The sequence below is a fragment of the Eriocheir sinensis genome, chromosome 44, assembly GCF_024679095.1.
Source record: "Eriocheir sinensis breed Jianghai 21 chromosome 44, ASM2467909v1, whole genome shotgun sequence".
NCBI classification, from domain to species: domain Eukaryota; kingdom Metazoa; phylum Arthropoda; class Malacostraca; order Decapoda; family Varunidae; genus Eriocheir; species Eriocheir sinensis.
In genome coordinates, this window is record NC_066552.1 from 13347064 (window position 1) to 13371125 (window position 24062).

At 42.9% G+C, this 24062-nt stretch overlaps 2 long non-coding RNA genes across 24 annotated transcripts; one reads left to right on the forward strand and one right to left on the reverse strand.

Annotated features, from left to right (window-relative positions):
• The first annotated feature begins 843 nt into the window (after positions 1–843).
• Positions 844–22121, forward strand: LOC126980557 (uncharacterized). Of its 23 annotated transcripts, none has more exons than XR_007733351.1 (5): positions 2287–3414; positions 9687–9791; positions 14114–21624; positions 21713–21797; positions 21968–21982. It is a non-coding gene; the product is annotated as an uncharacterized LOC126980557 (long non-coding RNA). The 23 variants fall into 23 exon arrangements; XR_007733345.1 differs by lacking the exon at positions 21968–21982 and adding an exon at positions 21883–21897; XR_007733350.1 differs by having other exon boundaries at positions 2288–3414; positions 14114–21539.
• LOC126980558 (uncharacterized) lies at positions 21029–22457 on the reverse strand. The gene is made up of 2 exons (XR_007733363.1): positions 22157–22457; positions 21029–22071 (listed from the first exon to the last, which is right to left on the reverse strand). It is a non-coding gene; the product is annotated as an uncharacterized LOC126980558 (long non-coding RNA).
• Between the last annotated feature and the right edge of the window lie 1605 nt (positions 22458–24062).

Genomic DNA, 24062 nt, shown 5'->3' on the forward strand with positions numbered 1-24062 from the left:
ATTTAGAAGAGTCCTTGTCGCGTCTGTCTGTCTGTCTGTCTGTCTGTCTGTCTGTCCTGAGGTTGAACAGTAAGCCAGCGTTGCCCCCTCGTGTCCGCCACCACCACCATCGCCGCCGCCGCCCCCTGCCCCCCAAATTGGACAGTCTTAGCGAACAGCCAGTCCACCACCACCACCACCACCACCACCACTGCTCGTAAACCCACAAATCTAACAGTCACTTAGCTCAATCAGTCCACGGCCAGTCCACTCACGCACGAACTTTCACCACCAAGTAACAGTCACCTAACAGTCAACTCAACAGTCAGTCCTCACTCCTAGACTATCAGAGGCGCTGGGACTTTCATCTCCAACTAACGGCCAGTCAACTAACAGCCACAGTCAACTAACAGTCACCTAACAGTCAGTCCAACAGTCAGTTACTTTTAGACTGGCGTTTTGGGCTCTCACCTCCAAGCTAACAGTCTGACACACTCCCAGTCCACTCAAAACCAACACCACCACCACCACCAGTCACTCAGTCAGTCAGTCAGCGAGTCCACTCATCCCACCACCACCAAAACCAGTCAGCCAGTCAAACTCCACTCAGGCTCCACACCACCATCAAAACCAGTCAACTAGTCCACCTACCACCACCACCACCACCAAAACTAAAACCAGTCAGCCAGTTAAACTCCACTCAGTTTCCACCACCATCACCACCACAACCACCAAAACTAGTCAGCCAGTCAAACTCCACTCAGTTTCCACCACCACCACCACAACCACCAAAACCAGTCAGCCAGTCAAACTCCACTCAGTCTCCACACCACCACCAAAACCAGCCAAATAGTCCACCTACCACCATCACCTCCACCAAAACCAGTCAACCAGTCAAACTCCACTCAGTCTCCACACCACCACCAAAACCAGTCAACCAGTCCACCTACCACCACCACCACCACCACCAGTCAGTCAGTCAGTCCTAAGCTCCAATCGCGGCCCGGCCAATCATATTCCTCCTCCCCTCTGACGTCATAAGCCTCGGCCAATCACGTTCCTCCTCTCCCATGACGTCACTAGACTGTGGTGAAGCTCTGGCCCCCCACCACCACCCCCGGGACACCCCCCCCCCGCCCACCACCACCACCAGGGGCTGCGAAAACGGCTCCTCTGAACTCCCCGAAAAAGCACAAGCTGGGTGTCCGTTGTGTCCGTGGTCCGTGGATCGTGTCGGCTTGTCCGTGTCCGTGGGAGAGATTTTGTTTGTTTGTTTATTTGAGTTTCCTGAAAAAGCCTAACTGTGGGATGTTTTTTTTCTTTTTTTTTTTTCTTTGCGGTGATGTTAAGTAAAAAAAAGAAAATACGTGTTATAAATTCTACGGTCTTTTCTCGCACTTTTTTTATTAGTTTTGTTACGGTGAAATACCTCCAAGTTGATTTTTTTATGCAAACTCGAATGATATGATTTTTTTTATCTATGAAAGTTAAGTAATGAGAAGGAAAGGAAAGGGTTATAGGATACGTTCTTCTAACCCTTTTCTCTCTTATATTCAATAGTTACAATATTTATTTTTCTCTATCATTCGTAGAACCGCAAATGGCTATTATTTTTAAGGAGAAGAGTCATATCTATACATCTTCAAGCCCTTTTAACTCTTATATTCAATAGTTTCAATGTTTTCTTTTTATTTAGAAGCTCAAATGACATCTTTTAATCCTTTTTACTCTTATGTTCAATAGTTACTTTGTCTAGTTTTGTTTCTGAAGCTTAATTAACCGATTTTCTGGGAGCGATGTTCCTTATAGCGAGCAGAAGACAGTGTTACCAATATTTAGAAGCTTAATTGCCTGTTTTTTTGAGAGCGATGTTCCTTATAGCGAGCAGAAGACAGTGTTGCCAATATTTAGAAGCTCAATTGGCTGATTTTCTGAGAGCGATGTTCATTATAGCGAGCAGAAGACAGTGTTACCAATATTTAGAAGCACAATTGGCTGATTTTCTGAGAGCGATGTTCATTGTAGCAAGCAGAAGACAGTGCTGCCAATATTTAGAAGCTCAATTGCCTGTTTTTTTTAGAGCGATGTTCATTATAGCGAGCAGAAGACAGTGTTACCAATATTTAGAAGCTCAATTGCCTGTTTTTTTGAGAGCGATGTTCATTATAGCGAGCAGAAGACAGTGTTACCAATATTTAGAAGCTCAATTGGCTGATTTTCTGAGAGCGATGTTCTTTATAACGAATAGAAGACAGTGTTACCAATATTTAGAAGCTCAACTGACTGGTTTTCTGAGAGCGATGTTCATTATAGCGAGCAGGACAGCGTTACCAATATTTAGAAGCTCAGTTGACTGATTTTCTGAGAGCGATGTTCATTATAGCGAGCAGAAGACAGTGTTACCAATATTTAGAAGTTCAATTGACTGGTTTTCTGAGAGGGACGTTCCTTATAGCGAGTAAAAGACAGTGTTACCAATATTTAGAAGCTCAATTGGCTGATTTTCTGAGAGCGATGTTCATTATAGCGAGCAGAAGACAGTGTTACCAATATTTAGAAGCTCAATGACTGGTTTTCTGAGAGGGACGTTCCTTATAGCGAGTAAAAGACAGCGTTACCAATATTTAGAAGCTCAATTGGCTGGTTTTCTGAGAGGGACGTTCCTTATAGTGAGTAAAAGACAGTGTTACCAATATTTAGAAGCTCAATGACTGGTTTTCTGAGAGGGACGTTCCTTATAGCGAGTAAAAGACAGTGTTACCAATATCACCACAACAGTCATTCTCACAACCGCGGTAGAATCAATGGATGCTGACTCTCTCACTCCCTCATTCACACGCCGGATCCTTGCCCTTTATCTGATCTTTCACGGACACGGACGGATATAGCCAGACCCAGACCTTGCCCACGGACACACGAACTCCCGCCCGTAGCCCTTCGCCCATCACTCAGCGCCTTAGATTAACCATGAGTGACGGGCGGAGGGGTACACGTGTGGCTGTTGGCTATCACCTTTCACTGTTCACGAGTCGTCCACTCACAAGAGGGGATATGCCTCGGCTTCGGCACTGTGCTGCGGGATGCTGGGGCCCGCTGAGTGCTTAAGGAAACCCCAATATAAGATGTCCTAAGCCCCCAGCGGTGTACCATACGTGTTGAAACTGTCCACAAGTACCCAGTCAAGTATAGAATCTCCACTGGGCATGACTGGATGTGACTTTGACGTAGAGAAGAGATGAGATGAGACGCCATGTTCCCAGCTTCCAGACCAGACCAGCAGCGTCACACCTAACACCAGGGTTACACCACGGTCACACCATAGCCACATCACCTCCGCTGCCTCCATCACTGCCATGAGAGGTCTGATGGTCGCCTACTGCCCCCTGCCCCCTGCCCCGTGCCCCGCCCTGAGCCCCATCTTACCCCGTTTGAAAGGTAAAGTGTTTGTGGTTTTCCTGAAGGGGGGCGTGATTTCTTCCTTTCCTTCCCTTTTCTTTCTTTTCCTTCCCCTTTCTTTCTTTTCCTTCCTTCCTTCTTCTCTTTCCCTTCCTTCCCCTTCCTCACTCCCTTCCTCCCTTCCCTCCCGACTGTCATTCCTTCCTGTTATCTTCCTCCTCCTCCTCCTCCTCCTCCTCCTCCTCTTCTCTTCTCGGTTTCCTCTTCTTCCGCTTCCTTTCCTCAATTTATTTTCCTTTCTGTCACCTCCTCCTCCTCCTCCTCCTCCTCCTCCTCCTCCTCCTCCTCCTTCCTGATCTCTTTATTTTGCTGCTATTCCTCCTTTCTCCTTTATATTGTACTTCCTTTCTTCTTCTCTCCCTCCTCCTCCTCCTCCTCTTCCTCCTCCTCCTCCTTAACACGTCATGCCCCCCTTCTTACCCCCCCCCCCCCTCTGTCTGTGTGTGTATCTGTGTTCTGTGGAGTCATGTGTAAGTGTGTTGGTTAGCTTGGTGTGTGTGTGTGTGTGTGTGTGTGTGTGTGTAGAGACCCGTGAACGTTAATTGACAGACAGACAGACATACAGACATACAGACAGACAGAGAGACACATACAGACAGATGCACACACACACACACACACACACACACGAGGATTTTTTTTAAAGAATGGAAAATATAAACAAATAAATATTAAAGGAATTATATAAGAACTAAAGGAGGAATTGGAGGAGGAGGAGGAAATAGACGATGGAGGAAAATAAATTCAGAACTGGAGAGAAAAAATGAAAAAATGGAGGAAAAAACGAAGAACTGGAGAGAAAAACAAAATTATGGAGAGAAAAAAACACAAAAATGGAGGAAAAAATAAGAAATGGAGAGAAAAAATGACAGGAGGAGATAATGAACTGGAGAGAAAAAAAAAAGATGGAGGAGGAGGAGGAGGGAGAAGAAATGGAGGAAAGAATAATTTTGGAGGAGTTTAAGTACCTCCATCCCTCCACTAATATCTCCAGAGAGAGAGAGAGAGAGAGAGAGAAATTCCTATGCTAATTAACCCCAATTTATTATAAAAGAAGAAGAGGAATCGAAGGAGGAGGAGGAGGAGGAGGAAGGGAGGAAGAGAGAGAGAGAGAGAGAGAGTAAAATCAATATGTGTTCCCTCTCTCCGCATTGCTGGTTGGGGGTAAGGATGGAGGGAGGGAGGAAAGGAGGGGGGGAGGGAGAGAAAGGGGGGAGAATGCCGAATGTCGCCAGCTGGAGGGAGGAGGAGGAGGAGGAGGAGGAGGAGGAGGAGGAGGAGGAGGAGGAGGAGAAGGAGGGAGGAAGGAGGAATGAAGTGGCAATCTGTTAGAGAGAGAGAGAGAGAGAGAGATTTACATAGATTTACATAGATTTACATAGAAAATCAGACCACACAGACCCCATGGTCCAGACTTGGTGGTCTGTCCTTAAACCTAAGTGATTTTACATTAATCAGAAGACTCCAAAACGTTGCATTTCTACTCTAGTTGATATTAAGTTGAAGGAAGTGACGGTCGAGCTTATTTTTGAAGGAGTCAATCGTGTTACACTGGACCACTGACGGTGGAAGCTTATTCCATTCTCACTACAACGTTGGTGAAGAAAAATTTGGTGCAGTCTGAATTTACTTGTCTACATCTGAGTTTTACGCCATTGTTCCTCGTGCGCAAAGTGTCATCGATCATAAACAATGTTGATCTGTCTACATTCGTGAAACCATTAAGTATTTTAAAACATTCGATCAGTTTTCCTCAGGCGACGTTTCTCAGAGAACATGTTAAGGGTAGAAAGCATTTCTTCGTAGGATTTGTTGCGCAAGGAAGGGATCATTTTAGTTGCACGACTCTGAACACATTCTAATTTAGCAATGTCATTTGCATGGTGGGGTGACCAAAACTGTATCGCATATTCCTAGTGGGTCTGACTAAACTGTTGTAGAGCGGAGTATTACATCTTTATTCTTGAATACAAAGTTTCTTTTAATGAAGCCCAACATTCTGTTCGCTTTATTTGCTGCATCGATGCATTGCTGTGAGAATTTGAGGTTTGACGCGATTTTGACCCCAAGTCTTTGACGCATTGAACGCTTTTGAGTTTAACGCCGCGCATTTCGTATTCGAACTTCTTATTCCTCGTTCCAACTTGAAGGACCTGGCACTTGTCTACGTTAAAGGGCATCTCCCATCTATCCGACCAAGCTGAAATTTTGTGCAAATCCTCTTGCCTGGCTTTGCCTGTCTTCGTCAGTGAGAACCGAGTTGCCAATCTTTGTGTCGTCTGCAAATTTACTAATGCGGTTATTGAGTCCAACATCCACGTCGTTGATGTAAATAATGAAGGGCCAAGGACCGAGCCTGAGGCGCCCACTCTGAGTTAAATCCGTCGATCACTACTCTTTGTTGTCTGTTGCTCAACCAATTCGCGATCCATTGGTTTACTTGACCGTCAATACCTATTTGCTTTAATTTGTAAAGTAATTTATGATGCGGGACTTTATCAAACGCTTTGAAATCAAGATAGACTACGTCCAGTGATTTGGTTACGTCATAAACAGTGAAGAGGTCGTTATAAAGGTTAATAGGTTTGATAGGCAGGATCTTTTGTTTCGGAAGCCATGTTGTGAGTCCCCAATCAATGAGTGGCTTTCAAGGTAATTCACAATTTTGTCTCTAATTATGCCCTCAAGTAGCTTACCTACAACCGAAGTTAGACTAATGGGCCTGTAATTACCTGGTACTTTTTGTCTCCTTTCTTGAAAATCGGTGTCACGTTAGCCTTTTCCAATCTGAAGGGACGATGCCTTGTCGCAAGGACATATTGAATACGGTTGTGAGGGAGGAGAGTATTTCGCTCTTTGTTTCTTTCAGCAGAGTTGGATATACTTTGTCAGGTCCAGGACTTTTATTTGTTTTAAGTGAATGGAGAGCTTTAAGGACTTCATCGGTTGTTATTTCAAAATTAGGCAATGCATGCTCGAGATTTACAATAGTACTGGTGTTGGTGGTAGCGAGAGGAAGACTGTTAGTATTAAACACCGAGGAAAAGTAATTGTTTAAGAGGTTTGCAATGTGTTGGCTGTCAGTCACTAGTGCACCGTCGCTGTTTGTTAAAGGTCCAATACCACTTTTGATCGCCTTTCTGTTGTTTATGTAACTGAAGAAAGATTTCGGATTATTTTACAGTTGGCTGCAATATTTTCTTCGTATCTACGCTTTGCCTGACCTACTAGTCTTTTTACTCGTCGCCTGGCATCATTATAAAGTCTAATGTTTTCGGGCGTGCTTTGTTCTTTCTTTAACCTGTAAAACAATTTTCTCTCATTGACTGATTGTTTAATTTCGCTATTAAACCACGGTGGGCTTTTATTAGTGTTGATTCGCTTCTCGCACAAGGGGACGAATGTGTTCTGCTGAGTGAGTAAGTGATTTTAGCCAGGCTTCCTCTACGTTGCCGTCATCTGATAGTTGTATTTCTGTTAGTTTTGTCGGATTTCTACGAAGTTAGCTCTTTTGAAATTGGGCACCTTTACTTTATTTTCAGTCACTGATGATTGAGCTTTAATGTCGACGCGCACTAATTTATGATCGCAAGAACCGAGGTGTTCTCCTACCGTGACACTACTGACTAGGTTATCTTGGGTTGTTATAACAAGGTCGAGTATATTATTTTGTCGAGTTGGCTCAGAAACCATTTGGCTTAGATAATTTTCTTCTAGAAATTCGATCATTCTATGTGACTCGCCTTCTGTACCTGACAGTGTCGCCCAGTCGATATGGGGAGGTTAAAGTCTCCTAATATCAGTGAGTCGCTGTTATTAAGTGACTGCCTTAAGACGCTGTACATTTCAAGGTCGTCATCGAGTGATTGCCCGGAGGTCTGTAGGTGACAGATATATTTAAGTTGACTTTTGCAATGTTTACTCGCACGCACAAATGTTCAACGTTACTGTTTCGGTGTTTTGTCAGTGGGTTGCAAATAGCTTTTGACATAAAGGCGACGCCACCGCCTCTACGGTTTACACGATCTTTGTTGAAGAGTCTGTAGCCATCTATGTTGTATTCGGAACTTAAATCAATATTTGTGGTGTCGATAAATGTTTCGGTTATAGCAATTATGTCAAAATTTTCTGTTAAAGCAAGACATCTAAGTTCATCAAATTTGTTTCTTAATTGAAACTAAGATTTTTAAGTTATCTAGAGGCCTGGTAATAGAGGTGGTGGTACTTGAGAGAGAGAGAGATGTAGAATATGGGTAATACTGTCTTGGAGGGGCCTGGTAGTCTGCCCTATTTCGTTATGGCGCGGGCAAATCTTTATAGTGGCGCCGTCTTGCCTGGCTCATGCTGCCCCCTGGAACTCTTCTATGATCCTCCTTTAGAGAGAGAATCTAGAGTCCGGGTTGATAGATGGTCTTCAGGACAGCATGTGGGTAGTCTTAGGCCACTCGGCGGTGACTAAAAGGTCCCAGCTGTGGCGGCGAGTGGGATTCGAACACTGGTACTCCTAAACCCGGCGCCGTCACGCTAACCACTCAGCCACCGATAGTTGATTTTCTGCTGTCTGCCTTTCCATGTTTCTCTGTTTCATGTTTCCTTTCTTTCCTCGTCTTCCTCCTCCTCCTCCTCCTCCTCCTCCTCTTCTTCTTAGCCACCAGGAGGAAGATTCACCGTGTATTACCCAGACAGTGAGTTCCTGCAGTCTCCTTCTTCAGCGCCTCCTTCTCCCCCTCCTTCTGCGTCCTCCCTCCCTCCTTTATCCTCTTTGTAAGCCCCGCCCTTCCTCAGCCCCTCCCTCCCTCCCTCCCTCTCTCTCTCTCTCTCCTTCCTTTCATTCATATTTCAGCCTCTCCCTTCCCTCCTCGTTTCTCTCTCTCTCTCTCTCTCTCTCTCTCTCTCTCTCTCTCTCTCTCTCTCTCTCTCTCTCTCTCTCTCAAAAGCAGTTTAGTTACATAAGAAGACGAAACTGTGGGTGGGTGTCTGTGTGTGTGTGTGTGTGTGTGTGTGTGTGTGTGTGTGTGTGTGTGTGTGTGTGTGTTTGCTAGTTTATTTATTTCTATATATATGATTTCTATTTTTAATAATATTTTTAGTGGATTTCCTTTTCATATTTTTATTATTTTTTTTTTAATGTCTGGTGAGGAAGAAGTTTTTAATAGGCCTCCAATAACCCTTTCATAATACTAGATAATTATGGTGAATCAATATTGCTCATTACCATATATTTAAACCTCATTATATATAACCAATAGATTTCCAGGTGACTATAGGTTTGATATCAATTCCCTTCGCATCGTCTATCTCAGTGTGAAATAGAAAGGAAAACATCATTGCATTTCAGGTATAACTCAACGCATTTCCTATTCCCCTTCTAAATCTATCCCTAATCAAATGTCTTCAATGTTCCTCTTTACCCTTAATCCAACGTTACTGTGGATATTAAACTGAATGTCTCTGTAATACCGTATCTAAACAGTACATGATCGGTTTTCAAGGTAGCTATGTAGAGTGTGTGTGTGTGTGTGTGTGTGTGTGTGTGTGTGTGTGTGTGTGTGTGTGTGTGTGTCCCTCCTCTATACCTCCCCCCCTTGCTGTTAAATCTCTATACCATAACTCAGTAATTTTCTGTGTATATATTTAAATGTTGTCATATGTGTCTTCGTTTCAGAAATAGCTGCATTATCCTCTATTTTTTATGTACTGGAGTCTACCTACCTATGTTTTTATGTGTCACCTGGTGTTATAAATGTGTCCCATACATGTATATACGTATAATTATGTGTCTTTAGGCTGAGAGGTGCATGTGTCCGTGATCTGTGCCCTGTGCCCTTATGTGTCCGATTGCCTAAGTCTTTCTTGCGTCTCGAATGTGTTCAATTTCAGCTTAATTTGGCAAACTCTTTAAGCATTGTTAGATTAGGAAGAAAAGCAGTAGGAGGAGGAGAAAGAGGAAGAGGAAGAAGAGGAGGAGGAGGAGGAGGAGGACCAGTAGTAGTAGTAATAGTAGTAGTAGTAGTAGTAGTAGTAGTAGTAGTAGTAGAAATGGTAGAATCAATGATTTCTTTCACGACTTTTCCCATAGATATCATTTTTCACTAACACAAAACACGGGTGAGATCACGGACAGATGTATGTGCGTGTGTATGTATGTATCTGTGAGTGTGTGTGTGTGTGTGAGTGTGTGAGTGCGTGTGCGTGTGTCCTCCGTACGTACATGTGTTCCTTATGTGTTAATGGCTGTTCTCTCCCACCAGTGTTGAGGCGAAGGGTGGGTCACCATCTCAGACCTCTTGGCCAGTCTTCTTAGGGTCTGTCTCCCGCCAAAAAGCTAAGCCACTCTGCCCATCCATACAGTGCAGGTAGCTCTCGGGTGGCGCGGAAAACGGGGGGAAAGGGGAGCGCAAAACCGGGGGAGCAGAGCGTAGAGTGAGTTCGCGAAATGTGAGTTGCGCGTCGAGTGAACTCCGCGCAAAGTGAGTTTCGCGGAATTTGAACAGTTTTTTTTTTTTTTTTCGTAGTGCGTCAGTCAGTCAGTCATGGTAAGTTGAATGTTTTGTGGTGTGATGGGGATGAAATGTATGGGATAGGTTATCAACTCCTTCCTCCGTCTCTCCTCCTTCTTCATATACGTCTTCCAATTCCTTTTCTTTCTCCTTCTCCTTTAATTCCTCCTGTTTTCTTTTCCCTTTTTATCTTTTCTCCATCATTTCTTTTTCTTTTCCTTTTCTACTTTTTCATCTTTCCAACATCTATTTCTCATTTTCCTTTTTCATTTATATTTTCTCTCCTTCTTTAATCCTCTTTCCAATACCTCTTTTTTTTCTCTTTATTTCCCTTGCATCTTCTCATCCTCCCTTCTGCATTATCTTATTCTCCCTCCTTTTTTCTTTTCTACTTTTTTCTACTTTTCCACCTTTCCAACACCTCTTTATCTATTTCCTTCTTCATATCTATTTTATCTCCTCCTTTTATCGTCTCTCCAATACCTCTTTTTCTCTCTTTATTTCCCTTGCATCTTCTTATCCTTCCTCTTTTTCTTACTCCTTACACCCCTTTCTCATTTTCCTTCTTTATTTCTATTTTATCTCCTCCTTTTATCGTCTCTCCAATACCTGTTTCTCTCTCCTTATTTCCCCCTTTGCATCATCTTATCCTTCCTTCTATTCTTACTTATTCAGGAAATCGCATAACGTGAATTTCGTGTAATATAAACAATCATATTTCCACTAGAACACAGAATCTGTAAGTCGCTATGGTCTAACCTTTATAGTGGCGCCCGGTGAAGTAAGTAAACCATTAACCTATGCATAAAGAACACTAAGGAATTTGATCGGATTAGTTGCACCGCCATGTATATGTATTCTCAAACGCGTGTCAATTTCAAACTAGCGTGACACGAGAGCTGCCTGTACTGTACCATTTACAAGCTGACACGGCCAATGTTTTTCACTAACCCCGTGCTTGATTTCTTTTTTTTTTAGCTCTGTGGGTTTGAGACATGCAAGCAGGTTTTTTTTTTATGTAGAAGTAGATATTCGAGTTTTTTTTTCCTTCTTCCACTGTTCTTTTCTGCTTGGATTTCTTTGTCTGTCTTTTCTGGTTTGATGATTCTGTCTTTAAATTTTCCCACTATCTATTACACTTACCCCGTGCGTGACTTTATTTTTTGAGCTCCGTGGGTTTGAGACATGCAAGCAGGTTTTTTTTTATGTAGAAGTAGATATTCGAGTTTTTTTTTCCTTCTTCCACTGTTCTTTTCTGCTTGGATTTCTTTGTCTGTCTTTTCTGGTTTGATGATTCTGTCTTTAAATTTTCCCACTATCTCTTACATTTACCCCGTGCGTGACTTTATTTTTTGAGCTCTGTGGGTTTGAGACATGCAAGCATTTTTTTTTTATGTAGAAGTAGATATTCGAGATTTTTTTTCCTTCTTCTTCCCCTGTTTTTTTTCTGCTTGCATTTCTTTAACTGTTTTTTTTCTGGTTTTGATGATTCTGTCTTTAAATTTTCCCACTATCTATTACACTTACCCCGTGCGTGACTTTATTTTTTGAGCTCTGTGGGTTTGAGACATGCAAGCATTTTTTTTATGTAGAAGTAGATATTCGAGTTTTTTTTCCTTCTTCTTCCCCTGTTTTTTTTCTGCTTGCATTTCTTTAACTGTCTTTTTCTGGTTTTGATGATTCTGTCTTTAAATTTTCCTATGCACCTTTTTTTTCCTGGTTGTATATTTTTGCGTTTCTGTTTTCTCTGGTTTGATTTTATTTATTTTTTTACAAGCTGACACGACAACTTTCTTTTACACTTACCCCGTGCGTGACTTCTTCTTTTTTTAGCTCTGTGGGTTTGAGACATGCAAGCAGCTTTCATTTTCCTTTTTTATGTAGAAGTAGATAGACAAGTTTTTTCTCCTCACTGTTTTTTCCTGCTGCTGTGTTTTTGCCTGTCTGTCTTTTCCGGTTTAACATTCCACCCTCCGTGTCTCTCTCTTCACTATTTCCCCTGTTTAAATTGTGCTCCAAGTTTGTCTCCCTTTTCTGGTTCAATATCTTTCCCTTCGAGTTTGTCTACGCCATTTTTCCTGTTTATATGATTTTGCTTTCTCTGTTTTTCTGTTCTTTTCCTTTCCTGGTTTGATATTTCGGCCGTCCAGTTTTCCTATTTATCCTTTTTCCTGGCTTTGAGATTCCAGTTTGATCGTTTTCCTCCTTGTTCTTTCTGTTACAATGTTCCTGCTTCTTTTTTCTGCTTTGATATCCCTGCTTATATCTTGCTTGTCTTTCCTTTTACTGTCTCTTTCTCGTACTATAATATCCTTGCTTATCTTTCCCATCCCTGCCTGCCTTTCTTATATATTATGCCTTTTCTAATGTGATATCCTTGCTTTTCCTTCGTTTTCCTGGCTGTCTTTCCTGTTCTAATGTGCCTGTTTGTCCTTCCTTTCCCTGCCTGTCATTCCTGCTATAATATCCCTGGTTTTCCTTGTTTCCTTGGCTGTCTTTCCTGTTCTAATGTGCCTGTTTGTCCTTCCTTTCCCTGCCTGTCATTCCTGCTATAATATCCCTGGTTTTCCTTGTTTCCTTGGCTGTCTTTCCTGTTCTAATGTGCCTGTTTGTCCTTCCTTTCCCTGCCTGTCATTCCTGCTATAATATCCCTGGTTTTCCATGTTTCCTTGGCTGTCTTTCCTATTCTAATGTGCCTGTTTGTCCTTCCTTTCCCTGCCTGTCATTCCTGCTCGATCCCTAACTGTCCTTCCTCTTGTATGATTCTTTATGCTAACGTTTGGGTGTGTGAGAATGTCTTTGCATCCTTAACTTTTTTCCTCTGTCCTGTAACTCCTCTAAAAACCTTGATGTCTTGCTGTGAAAAGACAAAAACAAAGAGTGATGAGTTTGTATCTAAATTCTTGTATGCCTAAATAATCTTGACGTCTATTACCATGAAAAAAACACTAAAACAACCCCGAGTATATAGTTAAAATCTTGTATTCCCAAAGTATATTAATGTTTTGCCCTGAGAATACTAAAAATACCTCGAGTTTGAACCTAAAATCCTGTATGTCTAAATAATCTTGACGTATTGCTGTGAAAAAACACCAAAAGAACCTCGAATTTGAACCTAAAATCTTATATTCCCAAAGTATTTTAATGTTTTGCCGTGAAAATACTAAAACAACCTCGAATTTGACCTAAAATCATATATTCCCAAAGTATTTTAATGTTCTGCCGTAAAAAATACTAAAACAACCTCGAATTTGTCACTAAAATCACCTATTCCCAAAAGATTTTAATATTTTGTCTCGAGTTTCAACCTAAATCTAATATTCTCCAAGGTGAGTGTGAGGTGACGTCTATCTAACCTTCCTTCATGTACTAAATTGGCAACCTTCCCGCGCACACCAGGTAGGACTCACTATAGGTAACTAACTCACTCAAGGTCCGTACTGCTGTGTTGAGAAGTCTTAAGCCCCTGTTCTTAAACGTATCGGGACCTCAGTATAGCCACACCTGTTTGAAAAGCCTCTTGTGGAAGTGTCTGGGCTTTCCGTGGACTGTTTTGTGATGCTGGTGATAGTTATACCCGGCTTCTGCATCTTGAACGTGAAAATCACCCATGAAAATTCGGTTAATCTTCTCTGGGCCCGTTTGAAAAGCCTCTCGTGGAAGTATCTTGGCTTTCCGTGGACTGTTTTGTGATGCTGGTGTGAGTTATACGCGGCTTCTGCATCTTGAACGCGGAAAGCACCCATGAGAACCTGGTTAATTTTCTCTGTGGCCGTTTGAAAAGCCTCTCGTGGAAGTATCTGGGCCTTACATGGACTGTTTTGTGATGCTGGTGATAGTCATACCCGGCTTCTGCATCTTGAACGTGAAAATCACCCATGAAAATTCGGTTAATCTTCTCTGCGCCCGTTTGAAAAGCCTCTCGTGAAAGTATCTGGGCTTTCCGTGGACTGTTTTTTGATGTTGGTGATAGTTATACCCGGCTTCTGCACCTTGAACGGGAAAACCACTCACAAAATCACGATTAATCTTCTCTGAGGCCTTGGAAACGAGTCTTTATAGGAGCCCGATACGTTTAAGAATGCGGACCTTATCACTAACCCTGTGTGTCTTGCTGGGTAGCCGTGAGATAGCTCCGTGCTGATAGGGACTAATTCTAATGCCACGCTATTCCACAGGCTGACTGGAGGAGGCACTGGACGAGAGGAAGCTGAGAGAGGCTGTGGACATCTGTTTCTCCACATGGCAAACCTCAGCATCCACCACAGCAGTCAGGGGCGAGAGGGAGTGGATGAAGGCTTGTCTTTGAGGACCAGGAGGAGGCGCTGAAGAAGAGGAAGATCAGATCGGTTTCTCCATGTGGCAAATCTTCCCAGCATCCAGAAAAGCAGTCAGGGGCAAGAGGCAGTAGATGGAAGCTTGTCTATAGGGACCTGGAGGAGGCGCTGAAGGAGAGGAAGTTAGAGAATGATCTGAGCTGTGAACATCGGTTTCCCCAAGAGTCGAACCTTCACAGCATCCAACACAGCGGTCAGATAAAGGTGGAGGAGGATAAAAGGAGGTGAAGGATAGCTGGAAGAAGAGGTGGAATGGTGGATGAAGATATGGATAAATAAAAGAATGAAGAGAGAAAAGGAAAAAGAGGAAAATGGAATATATGAAAAGCAAGATACAAGAAGGATAAAAGTGGAATAAGGAAGTGGTAGAAAGATGGATGAAGAAAACGTGGATAAGTGGATGAAGAGAGAAGAGGAGGAGGAGGAAGAATAGAGTATATGAAAAGCAGGATAAAGGAAGGTGGATGAAGATATGGATAACAGAATGAAGAAGAGAAGAGAAGAGAATGGAGGATGAAAAGCAAAATAAAAGAATAGAATAAGAAGTGGAAGAAGGTGGAATAAAGTGGAATAAGGAGAAAAGAACGAAAATAAGGAGAAATATAAATGAGAGAAACGGTGGAGATAGGATAGGCAACCACCACCACTACCACCACCACCACTACTACTACTACTACTACTACTACTACTACTTCTACTGTATCGACAACCACAAAAATATTACTCGCAGCAGCAGAATCAAATACCACATCAACCAGTCTGTGTTGTAACTAGCAGGGCACTTAACACATATAATACACATAACTTGGGCAGGGAGTGGAAGGAGGCAAGGGAAGGGAAGGGAAGGGAAGGGAAGGGGAGGGAAGGGAAAAAGTTATGCATAGTTATAATAGCGATCTAGTTTAATTTTCTATGTTATTTTTAGGTACAGTATATGTGTTGATTTTGCACGATTATCTCCCTTGTAACTGGTTTTATTAAGGGTCATGTTAGTACTAGGTCACCATAGCACAAAGGCCTTTCCCAATGTACTCAAGGAAGGAGCGAAGAGGAGGAGGAAGAGGAGGAGGAGGAGGAGGAGGAGGAGCTGTAGATGGTTACAATAGGCATCTTTAGCAACCTACATATATATTTTTTGAGGGGTTTTCATTTCCTTCAATTTCTCCTTGTGATTACTCTAAGGACAAGATAACTGGGAGGTGAGAAGACGAAGGAGAGGAAGAAGGAGGAGGAGGAGGAGGAGGAGGAAATGAGGGTGGTTTAAAATAGCCACGCATAGCAACTTGCATATATTTTCAGGGGTTTTAATTTCCTTCTCTTTCTCTCTGTGATTACTAAGACACAACAAAAGGTGGAGGCAATAGGAAGAAGAAGAGGAGGAGGAGGAGGATTCGATTCCTTTACATGCACAAACGAACACTCTGAATGTATCTTGTTAGCGCTAAATGCAGGGTAACTTATAACTCTCCCTCCCTCTACATTACCCTGGTGTTTATTTTTAGCTCGCTTCGGCCCCTATGTTTGTGTCCCTAACCTACGAGTGAGGAATAGTATTGTTAGGTCATTATATTGTTACTTGTTAGGGCTGATTGCAGGGTATGTATTCTTTTATGGGTTGAGCTCAGGTAGAAGTCACGGTCTTATGTCAATGGGGCTGCTCTGAACACCCCATGAAAAGTTATGCGAAGTTAAGAGTTGTTCCTATCTAAGACTATGTAGGTTTGGCTTAGGAGAACTTTTAACCCTTGAGAGTAAGTCCTAATGTAAGAGTTAATCCTCCTATCCAAGACTATGATATGCTTGATGAAGGAGCTACTCTGAACCCTTTTAAGAGTTGTTCCCACGTAAGAGTTGATCCTATCTAAGACTATGTAGGCTTGGCTTAGGAGAACTTTTAACCCTTGAGAGTAAGTCCTAATGTAAGAGTTAATCCTCCTATCCAAGACTATGATATGCTTGATGAACGAGCTACTCTGAACCCTTTTAAGAGTTGTTCCCACGTAAGAGTTGATCCTATCCAAGACTATGATAGGCTTAGCTTAGGAAAACTCTTAACCCTTGAGAGTAAGTCATAATGTAAGAGTTAATCCTCCTATCCAAGACTATGATATGCTTGATGAAGGAACTACTCTGAACACTTTTAAGAACTGTTCCCCCGTAAGAGTTGATCCTATTATCCAAGACTATGATATAATTTGGCTTAGGAACATTCTTAACCCTTGAAAATTAGTCCCAGTTAAGAGTTGATCCTCCTATCCAAAGTTTATTCTTGGGTGAGGAACATTCTGAATCCCCTTGAGGTAGTCCCATGTAAGACGCGATCCTCCTAGACTTAGAGTTCAAGAAAATCTCTAAAGCCTCGACTTCTACCCGAGTGTTTCCGTTTCGCTCCACATATCACCCTGACGCTTGGCTTAGGTTCATCCTCTCTCTATTCTGTTGTTGGTTTTAGGTTTAAGGCGACGGAATGCAGACATTTGAGCCATGCACGCTGAGGATGCATCGATCTGTTATGCCTCGCTCCGGCGGCTCGGTCAACACTAGCGATCCCCCCCGGCGCCGGCTGAAGCACTCCGATCCTTCAGGCGGCGTGATTGCCCATTCAGTTGAAATACCAGCAAAATATTCAACAGGTATCAGAGAAAAGGCAGTTTCATCCAAGAACAATGAGGGTTAAGCAGGAGGCAGGTTCGCGCCCACCCGCCCCTGCAAATAAGCTGGCAAATTTTCAGTCACCGCATAGTGGCCCAAGACTACCCACATGCTGTCCTGAAGGCCACCTATCAAACCGGACTCTAGATTCTCTAAAAAAAGGATCAGAGATGAGCTCCGGGGGGCACCATGAGCCAAGCACGATGATGCCACTATAAAAACTTGCCTGCGCCATAACGGGCTGGGGCCGACCAGCAGGCGAACCGTAACCAAAAGATCTTAAAACGTCTACTCCCAAATGCATTATTTTTCTCATCAACACGTTTTAGTTGATTGGTGACTACTGGGAGGTGATAACACAGCTGCGCACGGCTCTAACAAGGCCTGCGGAGGCACAGGATCGAGTCACTGCTTCAGCCAGCCAGCGGGGAACCTTCTTTTGACTGAGTCGTGGAGACGAACACTTGCTACACTTGTTTCATAATTGGTAAACATATTTTTATTGTAGTTGATAGACGGAAACTATTATATATTTCGCCTGACGTACTACTGGTTGAAGAAGTAATGGAGTTTTTAATATTATGTACATATATACCTAGTGACTGCGTTTCTTTCCTAGGGTTATATTTTCCGTTTGTTATATACTCTTTACATAGCAAATTTTATTCACATATAAGTGCTATTAATATGTAGACTGTAAGGGATAAATGCAGGTTTCACAGCTACTATTAAACACATACATACATATATACATACATACATACTCATATATATTCCAATCCCTTTATGAAGAGTTCTGATCTAAAAGAAAATTGTACCAGTAATCTCTTGAGTCCATAAATCTATACTTTTCTTGGTCATATTGAAAGGAAGAGTTTGAATTCAGAATATATACTAGTTAATAAGGACACACACACACACACACACACACACACACACACACACACACAAACATCTACGCCCCTACAAACTCAAATCTCTCTTTCTCGCCTACAATAATATCGGTCTGCGGAATGCTCCCCTTAAACACCCACGCCTGTACAGCACCGTTAAGGGGGGCACTCCAAAGACACACCTCCATCGGCATAATATTGTGACTTGAGGCTTTTTTGTGCCGAGTGTGATGAATGCTGATGACATAATCGCATATTCCAGTTTTTCCCTCCATTTCATAATATATAGGACGTGGAAGACGCTGACCAGAGCACCCAAGCATGTGTCTAGAGTCTGATACATAAGCAAGCGGTCAAGTTGGGAGTTTACACTATGGCCGCGGTGCTCATCTTCGTAACATTGACCCGAGCAAACATATAAGAGTCGTCTTAAGTAATTTCCTAAGACTGATTCTGATCTAAAACGCAAAAGGACTGGATCTTCCTTTATAATGCAGTTTCCAATCCAGTACCATCCATGTGTTCGAAGTGTACCCATTCAAGACTCATAAAGGACACCACATGCTTCGTCGGGTACATGCTGGGGCGCCTCTGTACATGTGTGTGATACGTATATGCCTCTTCCACAGGCTGTCACATAGGCTCTGTACACTGGGTAGTCCAGAGGTGCAGCCCACAGGCATAGGGTCATACTGCCACGTCTCCCAAAGGTCCTTGCTCTTGACGCTTTGAAATCTCACACACCCACGTTTGATAAGGCTTTCAGTGAGCTTGTAAGTCCTTCCATGGGTAGTTTTATGAGCCAGTGATAGTTTAACAAGGCTCCTGCAATATTAATGTGAAAAACCACTCATGAGAAGCTGACTAATCTTCACTTACCCACTTTTGATAAGGCTTTCGGTGTGGTTCCAATTCTTTCCATGGGTAGTTTTATGAGCCTAGTGATAGTTTAACAAGGCTCCTGCAACTTGAATGCGAAAAACCACTCATGAGAACCTGGCTAATTTTCACATACCCACGTTTGATAAGGCTTTCGGTGAGGCTTCAAGTTTCCATGGGTAGTTTTACGAGCCTAGTGATAGTTTAACAAGGCTCCTGCAACTTGAATGCGAAAAACCACTCATGAGAACCTGGCTAATCTTCACATACCCACGTTTGATAAGGCTTTCGGTAAGGGTTCAAGTTTCCATGGGTAGTTTTACGAGCCTAGTGATAGTTTAACAAGGCTCCTGCAATATGGATGTGAAAAACCACTCATGAGAACCTGACTAATTTTCACATACCCACGTTTGATAAGGCTTTCGGTGAGGTTCCAATTCTTTTCATGGGTAGCTTTACGAGCCTAGTGATAGTTTAACAAGGCTCCTGCAACTTGAATGCGAAAAACCACCCATGATAACCTGGCTAATCTTCACATACCCACGTTTGATAAGGCTTTCGGTAAGGGTTCAAGTTTCCATGGGTAGTTTTATGAGCCTAGTGATAGTTTAACAAGGCTCCTGCAATATGAATGTGATAAACTACTCATGAGAAGCTGGCTGGTCTCCTCTGTAGCTTTTTGAAACGGTTGTGAGTCGAAAGCGTCAAGATTTCGGGGCTTTAGAATCTGAGCGTCGCAGTTTCAGTCTGTGCGGTTGACGAAACTCCCCGAAGAATCCAGTGTTGCCCTGTTCCATGGCGTAGCGTTTTTGAAGTAGCTCGCCCTGTGTTTTTTGAGGTTAGGGGTGCCGTGGAGGGAGCGCAGCCGTAGCACGAGTTTGTACCAAGTAGACGTGCAGAATACCGTAACCTTAGACGCAGGAACAAGCCGTAAGGTACATCAGTATAGCCTCTTATAGTCATGCCGGGGCGCAGACCTCACCATGCAACCATACGTGTGGCAGAACTGTTCGTTACCTATTCTTATCACCTCCATTTAAGTACTTGCTTCAACACACTTCGAGTCTTTAGTTCCGAATACCCGCCAACACCTTATCTGCCCGTCAATTGTTTGCTCACCAACGAAACGACTTTACTTTGCAAGGGCGTAGGCGTAGACTGGAGGGGTCGCGGGGTGCTGTAGGGTCATAATCACATTGCAGAAGATAAAGGAAACCACTAACTTCTTTTGCCTATCATATATTTTAAGTTCGTCATCCAGTCAGTCTTCAGAGTCTCATAACATTAGCTGATTGACTTCATGAAGCGTACATAAATAAGACTGGAATTGTACCTACACGTTATCAGCTTCCATTATGTCTAATCTCACGCACATTAAGTTTTCGGGTAAATCATTTTCCAGAAGATAAGTTTGTTCGTCCAATTTCACGTTCAGTCAATAGTTCTGTGTTCCAGTGTTTTTTCTTGTGTCCAGAAAATTGGTTTATTCACCCAATTTCACATTTCATCAAGAGTTCTGTGTTTTAATGTTTATTTGTCTTCAGAAAAATGAGTTTCTTCACCCAATTTCACGTTCAATCAAGAGTTCTGTGTATTTTATGGTTATGTCTCACCAGAATATGCATTTCTTCACCCCATTCCACATTTACCAGCGTTCTGTGCACCCCGGGGGCCCCACCCAACCAGCCGCGCCCTTGTCCAACTAATTCTTGCTGCCGAGGCCTGCCGGTGTGTCCCGTAGGCCTGTAGAGTTCGGTGTGTCGACACTCTCTGGTTACCTCGACTCCCCCTCTCGGTTAGCCATGATGTAACTCTGTCTCGGAGTGTTGGTTGTGTTCTCTAGACCAATAGTTGTGGACTGACCAGCTGACCGGGAACATTGGGCTGTACGGGTCAGAGTTCAGAGGCTGTCCTGTTACAAGACCGTCTGTGGTTCTGGCGCCATGACGAGACCCCAATCAATCAGTCTGTCAATCAGTTAATCAATCATTCTTAGCCTTTCTGGGGCCCATGGCAGGATTATTGTATCTTGGAGCCCTTATCTCGACTTTTTTGGGACCCTGGTATGATTATTGTATCTTGGGTCTCTTTCCTTAGATTAGTCCACCATTGATAGGCGAATGGTGAGGTCAATTAACTAGCGCGGTGCCATATAAGCAGTCTGAGTAGTATGCTTATAGGGGAAGGTCACTGGTCAAAGGTAATGCTTAGCCAGGCCACCAGTGTGCAGTATGCTTATAAGGAGGAAGGTCACTGGTCAGAGGTCATTCAAAGCCTTAGCCAGGTCACCAGTGTGTAGTATGGTTATAAGAATGAAGGTCACTGGTCAAAGGTCATACTTAGCCAGGTCACCAGTGTGTAGTATGGTTATAGGAATGAAGGTCACTGGTCAAAGGTCATACTTAGCCAGATCACCAGTGTGTAGTATGGTCATAGGAAGGCAGGTCACTGGTCAAAGGTCAAACACAGCCTCGGCCAGGTCATCTCCAGCCCAGTGCCTCGGTCAGCTGGGTTCCACGGTCCACTTCGTCGTGTGCTTATCAAATAAGCAGTAAGACACCCTCAACATCATGATTCTTATTATTGTCTTTGTTGGTCATTCTGCTTTGTAATTTTAATAAATTTTTATATACTGCAAGGTCATTTCCTTCCTCATGTGCCACGTTAACTAAGGTATTTGATGAAGTAGCTGGTAGACAGTGTACTAGGCTGATATACTGCAAGATCCTTTCCTTCCTCATGTACCACGTTAACTAAGGTGTTTGATGAAGTAGCTGGTAGACAGTGTACTAGGCTGATATACTGCAAGATCCTTTCCTTCCTCATGTACCACGTTAACTAAGGTATTTGATGAAGTAGCTGGTAGACAGTGTACTAGGCTGATATACTGCAAGATCATTTCCTTCCTCATGTGCCACGTTAACTAAGGTATTTGATGATGAAGTAGCTGGTAGACAGTGTACTAGGCTGATATACTGCAAGATCATTTCCTTCCTCTTGTACCACGTTAACTAAGGTGTTTGATGAAGTAGCTGGTAGACAGTGTACTAGGCTGATATACTGCAAGATCATTTCCTTCCTCTTGTGCCACGTTAACTAAGGTGTTTGATGAAGTACCTGGTAGGCAGTGTACTAGGCTGATATACTGCAAGATCATTTCCTTCCTCATGTACCACGTTAACTAAGGTGTTTGATGAAGTAGCTGGTAGACAGTGTACTAGGCTGATATACTGCAAGGTCATTTCCTTCCTCATGTACCACGTTAACTAAGGTATTTGATGAAGTAGCTGGTAGACAGTGTACTAGGCTGATATACTGCAAGGTCATTTCCTTCCTCATGTACCACGTTAACTAAGGTATTTGATGATGAAGTAGCTGGTAGACAGTGTACTAGGCTGATATACTGCAAGATCATTTCCTTCCTCATGTGCCACGTTAACTAAGGTGTTTGATGAAGTACCTGGTAGGCAGTGTACTAGATTGATTCATATTCTTAAACGTATCGGCGGGTTCCCGTTATCTCTATTTCCCAAGGGCACGGAGAAGATTAACCGGGTTTTTATGGATGTTTTCCCTTTCAAGATGCAGAAGACATGTAAAACTACCACTGGGATCACATAACAGCTCATGAGTATCCCAATAAATTCTACGAGAGGCCTATATGATTATTTTCCAAGGCCACAGAGAAGATTAACCGAATTTCATGGGTGATTTTCCCTTTCAAGATGCAGAAGACATGTAAAACTATCACTGGGATCACAAAACAGCTTATGAGTATCCCTATAAATTCTACGAGAGGCCTTTACGATTATTTTCCAAGGCCACAGAGAAGATTAACAGGGTTTTTATGGATGTTTTCCCTTTCAAGATGCAGAAGACATGTAAAACTATCACTGGGATCACAAGACAGTCCATTAGTATCCCTATAAATTCTACGAGAGGCCTTTATGATTATTTTCCAAGGCCACAGAGAAGATTAACCGGCTTTTCATGGGTGATTTTCCCTTTCAAAATGCAGAAGACATGTAAAACTACCACTGGGATCACAAAACAGTTCATGAGTATCCCAATAAATTCTACGAGAGGCCTATATGATTATTTTCCAAGGCCACAGAGAAGATTAACCGGGTTTTCATGGGTGATTTTCCCTTTCAAGATGCAGAAGACATGTAAAACTAACACTAAGTATCCCTATCAATTCTACGAGAGGCCTTTACGATTATTTTCCAAGGCCACAGAGAAGATTAACTGGATTTCGTGGGTGCTTTTTCCCTATCCAGTTGCAGAAGACATGTAAAATTAACACTGGGATCACAAAACAGTCCATGGAAACCCCCAATAACCTCTACGAGAGGCTTTTGAAACGGGTGATCTGAGGCGCCGAGATGTTTGGGAAGAGCTACAGGTGGGATGGCGAGACAGGTAACCCAGCCACGCCCACTAATTACCATACCCCGGGCAGGTGTAACAGGTAGCTTTCATAATGCCAGCAGGTAGGGATCGCACACCTGTACTACTCTCCTCGCTCCCTGTGTCCTTTATTCATCCTCATCTTAACCCAAAGGAGGAGAATTAGATTACTTTCAATATTATACGAGACACGTGCAAACTCCTTCAGCGCACAAGATCACCTATTTGACCAGGCTTTCGTAGGAGTTTGAGGCATTTCCAGGGGTAGTTTGATGACCCTGGTGGTAGTTTGACTCTTTATCTGTACCATTATAACCCAAAGGAGGTGAAATAGATTGCCCTCGCCTCAGTATTATGCAAGAAACACGTGTGGCCTCCTTGATATCGGGTGAGTGAGGGTCATTTTCTTACATTTCAGGCGCAAAAGATCACCTATTTGACAAGGCTTTCGTGGGAGTTTGGGGCATTTCCAGGGGTAGCTTAATGACCCTGGTGGTAGTCTAACTCTTTATCTGTACCAAGAACCTAAGACAACTCTCATTAGAACCCGATTGATCTTATTTTCGGACTTTACAAATAGTTTATGTGAGAGGCGGAAGAGTCTGAGCAAACCAAACCTACAATATGTCCTTTGTCTCGCTTCCCCTCCCTGCAAAAAGCATTATACCCCCTAACTATTATTATTCCCCCTTCCATTTTGCAGTAGGGGTATTAATTGGCCCTAATAATGATTAGTAGGCGCTCAGGGAAGTCTAGGAGGGCGACAAAAGGGCGTAAAAACAGGCTAACGTGAGCACAAGAACTTGACTCCGTGCCCCCAACGCTGCCCTAAGTTGCCAGATTGAGACAGCTCTATATTTCCCTTCATTTGACGCTTTCCACTCGTTTCCCCTTACGTAACACTGGAGCTACTATATATATACCCTTAGACAAGTTATAGGGTACGTTCAGTAAGG